At 37.9% G+C, this 13,763-nt stretch overlaps 1 protein-coding gene across 1 annotated transcript in view; it reads right to left on the reverse strand.

Moving 5' to 3' along the window:
• The window catches only part of LOC145974665 (uncharacterized), an 81,963-nt gene extending 69,384 nt beyond the window's left edge, over positions 1-12,579 (reverse strand). The window contains exon 1 of the mRNA XM_083104647.1: positions 12,168-12,579. The gene's annotated coding sequence lies outside the window, so the exon portion shown is untranslated. The remainder of the gene's footprint in view (positions 1-12,167) is intronic.
• Positions 12,580-13,763: the final 1,184 nt, after the last annotated feature.

Consider the following 13,763-nt stretch of genomic DNA (forward strand, 5'->3'; position numbering starts at 1 on the left):
AAAAAAATGGGATTCCGTTTTCTATAATTCTTCGCCAAAACTTTCGTCTTGGACTATTTTTTTAACAACGGTACCATAGTGTCGTATATATTTTTATAGGATGCTTCGTTTTTTTTCGCCTCTCTATTTCGACCACGCAGCACACAGGCTTTTTACGCGTTTATGCCTTCGGCGAGCACACCGTGTTAATTTTTAACTAAAACAGTGCAGGTTTTTAGGCCTGACCTGCTGAATCTGTAAAACATTTTTTTTTAACGGCACGCAATAAAGAAATAAACTCTCGTTAACCAGAACGTGGCAATATTTTGTGAGACTGATTCCTAATTTGTGTAACATTATTTTTCACAGCGAGTGATAAAAATTCGAAACGCTCCACAATGCGGTGATTTACGAATAAATAATTTCAGTCTATCTCGGCGCACGCTATGGCAAGAAAAACAAACTTTTTTTAATGACCATTGTTTTCGCAAAGATTTCATAAAATATTCAAGAATGCAAGGAAAAATCATTGGAAACGCACCGAGATTGAAAAGTGCATTACGACCCTCGTGTTACAATTTACCTTGTCAAATCTCAGATACGTCATACCGCCTAGATTGAAAGAACGACCATCACACAACGCGACTTTAAATAATCTGCCTTAATGCGCATTTTAAGATTCACGACGTGATGCATGTTGCATCGCACCGGCAGCTGTCGGTAGCCGACGTTAACCTCTTCGAGGCCAGCACACCGCCGACCAAAGTCAAACATGCCACATCGGCCCTAACGATCCCATTTAAAGCGGAGATATCATACGTACGCGTGAATGGAGCTAACGATTCAAACGGGACCGAAGATGTAAACTGTGTATATCAACTGCATAAACATACGATTAATTATCAAATTTTTATTTCCCAACATTGTCGATGCTATTAGAGAAGAATTATTATGCTATTATGTACAAATTAATTCCTCCTACATCTAAAAAAATAGTTTTTTTATATATATGTGTATTATATGTGTAATATGCAATATTGCTAGAATAGTATTTATCATATAAGAAAAAATATATAAATATGATTCCTACAGAGTTGACTCTCCTATTGTTCATGCTATTAGAAAAATTAATTCCTCCTTAGAAAATAAAGCATTTTTATGTATGAGTGTGTGTATAAAATATACATTATTATTATAAAAGATTTCATATAATGAGAAAAAATATGTAAGTATAAATGTCCACAGTTGATTTTCGTTTCCCAGGATACAGGTTCTAAAGAATGCACGGATTTCAATTCGGTATTATAAATGTTAAATGAAATTAAAAGGACACGTCGAGTATCCGAACGCCAATTTTTCGGCTTCCGTTTTGCGAAAAATCTCGCACCTAATGCACACGCTTTAGAATACACCACGCAACGCGCGTTAACTTCTTTCCCAACCTCCTCTCTGTCTCTCTATCTTTTTCTCTCTCTCTTTCTCTCGCTCTCATCATAGGTCTACCGCCATCCAAATTCAAACATCCCTCCTCTCCCCGTTCTCGTGCTTCCATACACACGTACAATCTCGAGCGCGCGCGTTGTTGCGAGTGTGTGGTATGCGTGAAAGGGCTCGTGGCTGCACAAAGAGTGTGGCCAGGCCGGTCCACGGTGTGTTGGTGACTTAATTCGGTGTGAATATATGCAAGCCCCGCGCCGAACCAATCTCTACCCCTACTCTATCGGTCGGGGCTCGGAGCATACACGTAGAGCACCGACCGACCGGTCGGCTAATTTCAATACCTCCCTGCCGAACCCCCTCGCCTCCCCTTTCCTTCCCCTCTCCCGATCACCGCCGTCACCCACACATCCACGTTAGAATAGGATCCGTGTATGCGGCCGCTTCAAGCCGCCTCGCGGCCTCGTGCATGTGTATGTGCGATACGATTGTGCGTGTGTCACGAGCGCGACAGAGGCTGCGTACGTGTCGGGGTGGATTGTTTCGCTCGTGATGCGCGTGTGTGCGTACAACTACATGAATGTATTTGACGCCGAAGGAAAAAAATATATATATATGTAAGAGGAGAAGAGTGCCGGATAGGAAAAAAGGGATGCATTTCTACGCTACAAGAAGTACGCGCTACGCATGCATGCATGCACGTGCGCGCGCGCGAGTAGCATTTCAGGAGACACGCGAATATGCGTACGAGGAAGCCCGATATTCTCCTTTGATTAATACGTTTTGCTTTAATATTCGTTTCATTATCCCACGACGAGATTTTCTTTTCGTCCTTGATTATACGATATGACAAATGAATGATTTAATTACCCGATCATTCTTTCGAACGCCTTTTCGGATTTTTAAATCGTTCGTTTCTAGCCAAAGAGAACGTAAATTCTAAAATGTATTTTTGTAGAATTCCGAGATTAATAATAAATTTTATTTCGGAAAGATTATTTATCAGGATGTCTACTCGAATTTTGTAAAAAAATTTCTTAATCTCCTACAGGTATTTTTATTTAAAATTTCAGGTCAAAAGTATATTATAAAGATTATTTTGATGCAACTTTCTGTGTCAAATGATTTTTTTATTACATGCATTTTCTTTGAAAAACACAAAATCTTTTAAGTTTCAAGAAGTTAAGTTTGTAAATGTAAATTGAGAAAAAAGGAAAAAGAAAATGTACTTACTCCCGATATATAAAAGTGCATCTTTTTTCAAATAATTATGAATAGCACGCGATGACTTGGAGAAAAAAAAAGTCAGAAAAATAATACGCTAAAACCTTGCATATTGCGGGCTCATCAACAACATTTATACAATATCCGGCCAAAAGAAAAAGCTGCTAACTTTATTTATATCGATGACGCGAAATATATAATTTCCATACAATTTAATTTTTAAAACATAACACGTACCTATTCCGAAAATCTCTCGGTTGCAATTGAAAAAGATATTTTTACGTGACCGCCTTATTTAAAAAGATCACAATTTCTCTCTTCGTCATCTTTAAAAGGGAGCTTCCAAAGGAACCGTCGGCCGCGATCGGCGACCCCTTATTCCGCAGGAACTGCCCGAGCAATCACGCGCAATCACGGCTCGTATTATAAAACTGTCCCCGAGGGAGAGTTCTCGTGCTCGACACTATGTGCGGCGACGACGGCGGGAAAGGTCAAAGAGTGGAAGAAACGCGCGGGTTATGGTTGGCGGAAGGTTAGATCGCGCGACGCGTCCTTCGTTGGAGATTTCGCCATCTCGATAGGGGAAGAAGGGGAGAGAGGTCCAGAATGTGTCCGGCATCGCGTATACGCGAACGCTGCGTAACTATACGTACGGCGATGGCGGGGACACGTTGTGTCCGAGACAATGGGGACCCCATATGGGGAACGACGGCCGCGGCGAAGGGAAGAGGAACCGGGAACGTAAACTGGACGGTACGTATCTTTACGGGCCATAAAGGCTGGCCCTCGTTACGGAGGGACTCGTACCGCACTCGTGGCCACTAAGGCGCCGCACCACGAACCCTCCGTGTCGCCTTTAACCCCCTCCCTGCTCTTTTCTTTCTCTCTCTCTCTCTCTTTCTCTTTTTGTCTGTATCTCTCTCGCTTGTTTCGACGAGCCCTATCTTCCGCGCCGATCGCCCTGCGCGACCCTCTCCCATTTTCCACTTAACCCTTGATTCATCTGCGTTCTGAACACCGTGCTGCGCGGAGGAAATAATGTAGACTCCATAAATAGAAGATCAATTTAAAAAGATTGCACGTGTTATTGAGATAATGTAGAAAAAGTTGTCTTAAATTTTCCAGGGTTGGCAAAATTTCATATTTTTTTGGATAAAATCCACGCCAAGTAAAAACCGGTATTTTTCGGCAAAACTGGTCTTTTCTATTAAAAACATTAATATAAATAGAAAATCTTTTTATCGAAATTTGTAGTGTTTCCTAATTTAAAATTTATCCAAAATAAAATTTACAACAGATTAGGAATAGATGTAGTAAATAAATTAGTTCTTTCATTAAAACATGTTGAAAGGTAAATGAGAATCAGATATATATTGATAAAATTGTTCTGTTACTATTATACACACACACACACACACACATTTTTTTTTATTAAAGTAAAAATTAATATAAAATTTGATAATTTATATCTTCGAAGTTATTTTGTTTCAAAAATTTCACATATTAACTTGAATTAGAAAAGACCTTATTATTATATTGATTTTATTCTTTTAAGCTATTCTAATTAATTTGATTTATTATAATAACTATAACAAAAATCTTTTGCTAATAAAGTTAAATAAATATATTTTAGTGTTATATATTAGTTACTTTTATAGTTTTTACCAGTTTATTCCATTGGGTAAAGTCCGAAACAGTAAAAACCGGAGTTTACCATGATTTTTTCCACTCACTGGACTTTTCTGGCCAACCCTGGAAATTTTCTCACCTATTCAATTCACCGATTAAACGCAAGAAATTTAAAAATTTGGCAAGATATCAAATTCTAGTATAAATGTCTATTTAAATTTAAAAAAAATGATGCTTTCAAATATCATAAAATCTTTAAATCATTCAATGCTACGATTAAAAGATAATTTACTAAAATGATCGTTGAAACAAAAATTGATTTACCGAACAAAAAGAGTCATGGAAACGCGAGTGGGGGGTCTTGCGGCCGCAACGTAATGAAAATGTCTCGTCATGGGCCCTATTTTCGCCCGTGGCGGACCGCGGGGGTTGAACATAAACGATGTCACGATCTCTAATATTGTACCGTCGGCAGAATCGTCGAAACCCCACGTGGAATCGGCAAAGCTCTCGAAAAAACGACCCGAACCTTTCGCTCGCTTGACTTTAAATAGCTTCGACGCATAATTGGACCTCGAACCTATTGAAAGTGCTTCTCGCGAGGTTCGTTCCCCGTAACATGCCTCGAGTGCTCGCACGATCAATGGCACCGAACAAAGATGTATGTTACAACATATTGCGCGCGAGAATTTCCATTTTTGTTCAATGATGTTGAGGTCTCATTAAAGTTTCTATCAAGTTGCGTGAAAATTTAATTCGAGATAAAACGAACGTTATATTAATAATAAACAGTTGATGTTTACAATGTTATTTTTTTCTTATTAAATTGCAAGTACGTGAAAAATCGTTTATGATTAATTATCGTTGCGCGATTTTCCTCTTCCTTCTTTCAAAGTATACGCATAAAAATTAGGTTGTAAAGCAAAGAATTGATTTTTATAAAATTAACACTATATATTTTCAAAATTTCAATATGATTAATAAATTTGACTATTCCTTAAAAAATTTTAGAGTGCTTCTAAAAAGAATTCTAATAATTAAACGTAAATTAAATGTTGATTAAATTAAATGTATAAAGTAAGTAAAAATATATTGCTCCTGAATTATTAATAAATTCAAAAGCCTCGTGAGAAATAGCATCTTTAAAAGTGCAGTAAGAATCTTTTTTTATCTCTAGCATTAAAATCTCTTTCGATCAAAAAATTTTTTTGAATGTTTTGGATAGCGCTACAAGAGTTCTATCGAAAAAAAATATTAAAAGTTAAATTTGTTCCGACTGAAATGAAAAAGTTATGACTTATGACTAACTCATATTGCCATTTCATATTGCGAAAACACGAAGTTTAACATATCAAGAATAAAAATGTTTTGAGGAAAAAAGAAATCTATTAATCACATTGGAATTTTAAAAATGCGAACTTTACAGTGATAAAAATCAGTTCCAAGTGAATTCGTACAACGACGCGTATAATTTTGGATGACTGCGAAGACGACCCCGTGGAGTGCCAAAATATTGAGGGGCCTTATATAGCTTCTCCACATAACTTACCGAGAAGGAACGTCGAAAAGGAGGGCGATAAATAGTAGGCTAACCTCATTTTTCATATGGCCCATAAAAATCGTCGTCCGTGTATGGCCGGTGTGAATAGGGCCCCCAAACCTTTCAGCGAGCCCCGAAGAAGAGAAAGATGTCGGCGAGGCACTGCCATTGGTAAGCGCGGAAGCGTGACATTATATTTATGTTGTCACCCCGCGTGTCAACGGCGGGCTACCGGCGCACTCGTGAGAGCGAGAAGGGAAAGAAAAAGAGCGGAATAAAGAGTCGCGATATCGTCGAGGGGCCCGTCCGGGTCCTGTCTGCAAACATCGCCATTGCTGCATCTTCGATCGCTACTCATACCGCGACAATGACAATACGGAATTCTCTCGATACCTGTGTATACTAGAGCTAGTCATCGTAAAACCATCGAATCGAATCGCGAAGAAAGCCTTGGGGCTTCTTCCCGAGCCTTCTCTCTGATAAATTCGACGCGCGAAGATAGAGAAGTCAGACTCGGACATGAATGAATCGATATAATTTCTTTTAAATAATTTGAATCGTAAAGAAAATTGCAAGAAATTAAAATTAATGATAGTTTTTTAAATAATTTGTATCATAAAAATTTTTTTTTATCATTTATTTTAATTTCTTACTATTCTCTTTACCGTTCAAATTATTTAGAAAATCGATCTCGAAGAAGGTGAATCAATAACGCAATTATTTCGGGGAAAGCACGAATAATTAGACTCGAAATAGCAGCCTCTCTCTAAAGTCGTAGACGATAAAACGAAGAGATCGCAGGGGGTTTTTCGGTTCGCGTTACACGCGCGTGCTTCTGTTGTTGCAACTGTCGCGCTCCGAAACAGTTGGCCCCCGATACTCTTCGACAACGTCTGCAAATCGTCAACGTAAGATCTCGCGCCGACAACATCCGGCCTTTTAAGCGATACACGTCGCCAGCCACTTAAGGTGACCCACGAACTGTCAACGGTTCCCCGATTTATCTCAACAAGAAAAGAAATCGTTTGCGATAGTCGAAAATAATTTTCCCGTAAATGCACATCGAATTACTAAACAGATTTATTAAAATCATTTTTAAATTATTACATCATTTTTTTTCAAAATTTTTCCGCATATTTATAGATTTTTTTATTAATTTATTTCTGTTCGCTATCATCTTTCTAGTAATCTCAATTAATTTAATCGTTCGGAAGTATTTCTGTTAAAAAAATATCGACTTTATGTATCCCTGAAAAAATGTATAATCAGAAGAAGGCACTGCAAACAGAATTCTCTGCAATACTCCATATACTCATCGTTCAGACACGAGACACGTGATACGTATATCGAATAAAATCTGACGCGAGTCTCTCAGTCCGGATGTGAACATTGACATTATCCGATAACCGAAACGTATGAAAAAGACTGTGACGAATTACTCGAAGCTGGCCGAAAAGCCCCGGAGAACAATCAATATCCATCGTTTGTAACTGGCATAAGTCGTACGTGCTCGCGAACGTTATATAGGCGGGCAACGCGTGCCAGTTTCCATCGGGAGTGACGGTAACAGCTGTTGCACGTCCATTTCAGAGCTTTCTCCGCGGGAAAACTCCGCGGGAAAGGGAAAGAGAGGGATACTGGCGGCGGTGATCGCCGCGTAAACACAACCTAAAAGCAGTAGATCACCCGATTCCTCCTCGTACGTTTCTGAACACGCACGGATAACTATACGCTACCTTGAAACGCCGCGCCCGATCGATTTATGCTTGTCAGACAGCAAAGGAGCAAACGAACCGGGACAGCCTCGAAGAATACATCGATCGCGCGAGTACATTTTTCGTCGTTGCCCGTCTTGAGGAAATTAAAATTCGAAGGCATTTGACATGACGGATATTTCTCTCGCCGATATATAAATTTATATATATTTTTTACTTCAAACTCTCTAAAATTTTTGCACGAAAGACGTAGCAAAAGTTTATAACACATCGAGATTTATATTATCATAAGGTAATTTCAAATTATCAGCCTCAAAATTTTAATTAATACCAAATTTTCAACAGCTAAATTAAAGATAATATAAAATTTATAATAATAATGTATTTGCTAAATGAGCATAGAGCGTCCCACAATTCTGTTTGTAGTGTCTTCTTTTGATTATACATTTTTTTTGGAATACATAAAATTGACATTTTTTTTAACAAAAAAAAATAAAATAAAATAAAATAGATATGTGAGCATATGTGTGTGAACGAGAATGCTATTGATTACACATTTTTCTCTCTCTCTTTCAGAGCAATTAGATTTTATAAATTTTATTAAATTTACTTTTTTCAATTATTATTTCTGTAATACATTCAAAATTTGTAGTCTCGAAAAAATTAAAGCTCTCTATCTCCGTTTACTTCTTCAAATTAAAAATTTGGGGCTCTAGGATATTTTTTTATCGCGCATTAAATTATACCAAAACCGAAATTTAAAGTAGCACCGAAAAACGAAATTACCAAAAAAAAATCGAGATATAAAATAATATCGAAAGACCAAATTAAAATGGGAAGTGGATCCTCTCTCTTGTAATTCTACAGAAGAGGATACATTCACAGATTACAATTTGGCAAAAAAAGTGTATCCCATGCAGAACATAGACTCGATACGGCCGCTACACAACTTTCTCTCTCTCTTTCGGTATCCTAAATCGCCGGATCTCGCTTGCATTATCCCCCTTCCTATCATTCCCCCGCTAGGCGTAAGCCACATTATACGATACCCGAGAAAATTTGAGCACATCCTGTGCACCGAATGCACCCCGGTCCGACAACAATGGGCCGGGTTTTGCGCCATTATGCTGCTGGGGGATCGCATTACTGACCGATACGATCTGGCGCGCTTTCAGCGCGGCTCTGAGATTTTATCGCGTACGCGCATGAATGGACCAATCTTTTTTTCCTCCCCGGCGACCGCGCGCAACCCTCGCGAAACTACCGAATTCCCGCGACCCCGCAATTACGCGAGGTAATTACGCAGTTGCGTGCATTTTTTTCACGTATGTCGTATGGACGTAAATTAACTAGAGTAAAAAAGGAAAGGTTCGAGATGATTCGTTTTACCATCGAAAGATTTCGATTAAACTCGCTGGTCTTTTATAATCATTATCTTTCCACGATGACGAAACACGAAAATGAACACGAAAGTATGATATATTTTTTACGGCGTTTTTTGTACTCTCGCAAGTGGAAACATCCGGGAATTGCACACGAGTCTTGCGACAGAAGACAGACATTCGCTGGATTTGTCGTTTGTAAAAACTGCGTTACGATACGATCTCTCTCGACGACAGATTTTATCGCGCGCCGTGAATGAATGGTCCATTTTTTTCACGCCCTTATCTATCGCTCGCTTTCACGCGATCTGCCGCTTTTCTCCGATCGTTCGTTGCGGGCAAGAGGGAGGGGAATTCCTTGACATTTATTGCAAAAATCGCGGAGTCAAAATTAATTTATGCGAGAGCCGCGCGCAATCGCGCGCTCGAAGGTCCGTCTTTCGAGCGTCGCGACGCGCCGCAAAAACGCGCGTCGAGGCAGTTTCATTAGGACACGCGGTGAAATATCTCTGCCCCGTTAGACAGTAAATTTGCACGAATTAGAATTTCAAGCACCGTCGCACGACGGACGACACTCGTGCCTCTCGAAAAGAAAAAGGACGAGAGAGAGAGAGGATGGCGCGACGCGGCGGAGGTGGCGGTAGGATGTAAAAAAATAAACAAAAAAAAAACGCGGATGTAGCGTAGATATTATTTTTTAACCGAATGATATATGGCCGAGCGACGATTTACAGAATTGCAGCGCCGACTGACGATTGCTTCGTTTTTACGGTCGTTGAAAAAAAAAAAATAGGAAAAATAACATTCCGAAAGAGAACGTTTCGCACGTTTCTTTTGTTCGTACCGCTTCATCTTGCTACATCTTTCTTTATCACGACGAGGTGTCTCGAAAAAAAAATTTTTTTTTCCAACGCGCTCTGTTCATCGAGATTGCATTTTTATGGCTGAGGTTAGATGTTTTTTTTCTTGGTGAGGAAAAAAGGGAAATATCGAGGAAGAAGAAAGAAAATGTAGGAGTCGCACAGGACAATGGTTTCTCGGTACCAAGAAAAATCCTATACTTTGGTCATCTTATGTACATAACGCGTGCGCGCGCGCTTACTTTTTTTTAAACCTGAAAATCTCATAAAAATTAAAAGCATCGCCGAAGCCTCGGAGCCAGAAGTAGAGAATTTTTCTTTTGCGGGATTTTTATGAGGATTGTAAATTCCCTGCGGCTCGCCACCGGTCGAAGGAGACGAGAAAAAAGTAACGAAAAAAAAATTTTCAAGCGAGACCCCGGCATCGGTCCGGGGCGCAATCGGGCTCTTAATAATGGACACGTGCTTTTCGATCGAAAAACTCGCGAAAAAACTCGCTGACAAGTGAGTACTAGAAGAGACTCCCGCAAAAAGAAGCATAACGAGCTATAATGTCGCGAACTGTGTATTTCTTTTACATATTTAAGACCAATTATCAGCGGTTAATAGGAATTTTGCAAATCTGACAAAAAACAGTAAGAGAAAAAATTCTTTTCTTATATATATATAGAATGAAATTCAAACATGTAAATTAGCCGAAACAAAATCAGAATGTACTTAAGAAATGATTGTAAAAATGTCACAATCGATTTTTTGCAAAATATGAAAAACCAAAAAAAATATACCGAAATGCGAAAAATAATTTATTATATATTATGAAAAAAAATAATGGCAAGTATGAGATCAAAGTTCAAAATGAAACCTGCGAAATGAGAAGTTTGAGTTCTGAATCAAGGAACGCAAAGATATTACAAGTAAGATAAAGGCACCGATTTTTGTAAAACCGATGCAACCTCAATTCATCATAGAAGACAAAATTAGTATCATGGAATGATCCTTTCAATAGTTTCATAAAAGCAAACGAAAGCAAATCGTGACTCAAAATAATCATTAATCTTAATAAAGAAACAAGTCAAACTTGTCGACAACTACACCTGTCGTGCTGAGAATTAATGGCTTCTATATTGTTTTTGTAATGTTTAACTGGCTGTACAAGATAGAAAGAATTAATTGAATTCATTTCGCTGACATTTGTTAAAAAATTTTCACCTATAAGAATTACGAATGGCGAGAATATTAAATTAATCTACTAAAGAGAGACTGTGACGACCAAAATCAAATACCATAATGACAGGTTAATTAAAAAATTACAATTGTGTACGATTGTACAGATCTGTTATCATGGAAAAAATTACAAACTACTTTTTTTATTTACTACAAATGAAAAAAAATCGAACCAATAAAAGAAATTTGTCGATATGTTATATATTATCTCCGCTTTATCATTTTCGATCAAAATTCGTAGAGAATAACAATTTTCTTTCTAGAATCTAGAGAGAATAGAATATTTTTATATATATCTCTCCATATATATAGTTGAGATAAAATTATGCCAATACTGAATTTTGAAATATATATAATATCTAATATAAATAATTAAATATTATCTAATAAATAATAATAATTGAATATTATGAATATCGAATAATATGAAAAAAATCACGTTATAAATATCTAAAGTTAAAAATAATATCGAAAAAAATAAAACTGTGTATATATATGTATCTAAACAAATATTGTTCATTACATCTGCTCTCTCAAAACAATTTTATAAATTTTATTTTTTCTTAATTTATTTTTTGCGACAAAAGTTCTATAAGCAAAAAATGATATACAAAAGTTGCAATCTTTTGAAAAAATTAAAACCTAATTAATTTATGTTTACTTTTTATAATTAAACATTATAATAAAAAATTTATTAGTATATTATATCCTCTCTGCACTTATTCAGTGTCAATCATGTTGCAATTAATAAATAAAACGATAAATTTTCTGGTAAATTCAAAATAATTTCAAATTTTTTGTTTTCATTTCAAGTTTTCTAAAACGTAACCGAATAATATACATATTCTGGATAAACTTGACAGTTATCTACATTTTCTACTCATCGACCACCAGCCGATAAAATGGACAGTTATCTACGTTATCTACTCATCGAGTCACCAGAAGATAAAATAGAAAAATTTGTCGGTATATTACATTCTCGCTTATCCACTGTCGATCGCGACGCAATTCAAGGATAAACAGTTATTTCAAAAATTATTATTCTCTACAAATTTCATAGAGGCAGTCAATATTAAAGAAAAAAAAAAAGAAAGAATATAAAGAGGAAGAGAAAATATGATACATATTCTGAAAGTATGTGAAATAGCTAAAGAAATATCAAAGTAAATTCACTCACTTAATCCATGATCCATCCGATAAAGTCCCGGCAAGGAATCCTCCATCTCCTCCGCTTCCGCTCAAAAATACGCCTCGTCTTGTAGTAATCCATTCGAGAAATATCACTACAAAATCCCACGATAACCTCCAGTCCCGAATTTCACTTCGATTTCACTGGAAAATCCCGCGATAACTCACTCGCGACACTCCCGAATTTTACTCCGACTTTGAAACGACGCAGAATAAATGCCCGGCAACGCATGCGCACTCGACGCGTACGTCTTAGATCGGAATTTCGCGAAAGTCAGCGATATAAATTGTCACGCGCTTACCGTAGGCACGATACAACATTGTTCAAGGATCCGTGCGACACTCGCGAACACTTTTGACACGTTTCTCGATGTACGCGATATATTTTCGACGAGAAAAGACACCGGACTGACTCATACTCGACGCGAGGTCACGCGAGACAACATGGCGCACTACCCTGCGCAGTAGCCTGCGCAGTAGACGAGTTTTCGACGTGTTACCAAGGGACATTCCACGAGCGCGAAAATAATTTTTAATCGTGCGTCGCGCACAAAATGACGTATCACGAGAATCGTCCGAGATTTTGCGCGATTTTCGCGATCACTTCCGAGCACTTTCGACGCGGGAGGTACACTTTCGATGAGAAAAATACGCGGGTAATGCGCGAAATAAACTGGGCGCGCTTTTCTGCGCAGTAGCTTGCGCAGTAGTGCGTCCCTGGATATATATTATTACGAAATTTTTAATTGTCTCGCGCGAGATGACATATCACGAGACGGTCTGAACTTCTGCTCCATCTCTTCCGAGCACTTTCGACGAGAGAAAGCCGCGCACTGATTTGTATTCGACGTTAAAATGGACTCGTCCACTTGTCAACTGCACCAACGATGATTATTAGGTAACGATAATCGATGGTGATTTATCCGTTGCTTCGACACTCGCGCAATTATATTTACACCGTACACACTAAAGCGCTCAATATCTCGATTTTCGATTCTATCAGGATATTCGTAAGGCCTATTCTACGATTATTTCGAAAATAATCGACTGTGATTGGTCTCAATTTTCTTACGACTAACGACTAATGACTCATTATAAAATGGGCCTAACAAAGCTGCCATCTGTCAGATTGCAGACGCAGCAGCACCGTTTTTAATCCCTCCACTTGCGCATCAAGGCACAAGCACTGGCTGCAAGCTTTGTTGCGTGAGTGGAGGGGGAAAAACTGAACTGCTGCGTCTGGAATGTGGCAGCTCTGCACTGTTAATTCGATACCGGCGTTCCATGTTTGTATTGTACTTCGCGATTGAATCATAATTCGAGTTATTCGCGAACTTTCTTCGCTGAATTTTCTGGTAAACATAATATTAACTTGACGTATATTGAACGTGAGTTAAAATTGCAGCAGATCTCATTTCACCTAACCTTCGCGATTAATTGAGACAGCAGTAGTAGCAGGGAGACATTCTTGACATTGAATCCAGCCATTTTGTGTTTTACAAGTGGAAATTTCTAGTAGTAAGTATATGTGATTCTAAAAAGAAATTATTCACGGAAAAGTGAGGAGAAATATATTTCTTGCGTT

The sequence above is a fragment of the Camponotus vicinus genome, unplaced genomic scaffold, assembly GCF_025532165.1.
Source record: "Camponotus vicinus isolate PSW18456_S1 unplaced genomic scaffold, iyCamVici1.0 SCAF_7, whole genome shotgun sequence".
Taxonomy (NCBI): domain Eukaryota; kingdom Metazoa; phylum Arthropoda; class Insecta; order Hymenoptera; family Formicidae; genus Camponotus; species Camponotus vicinus.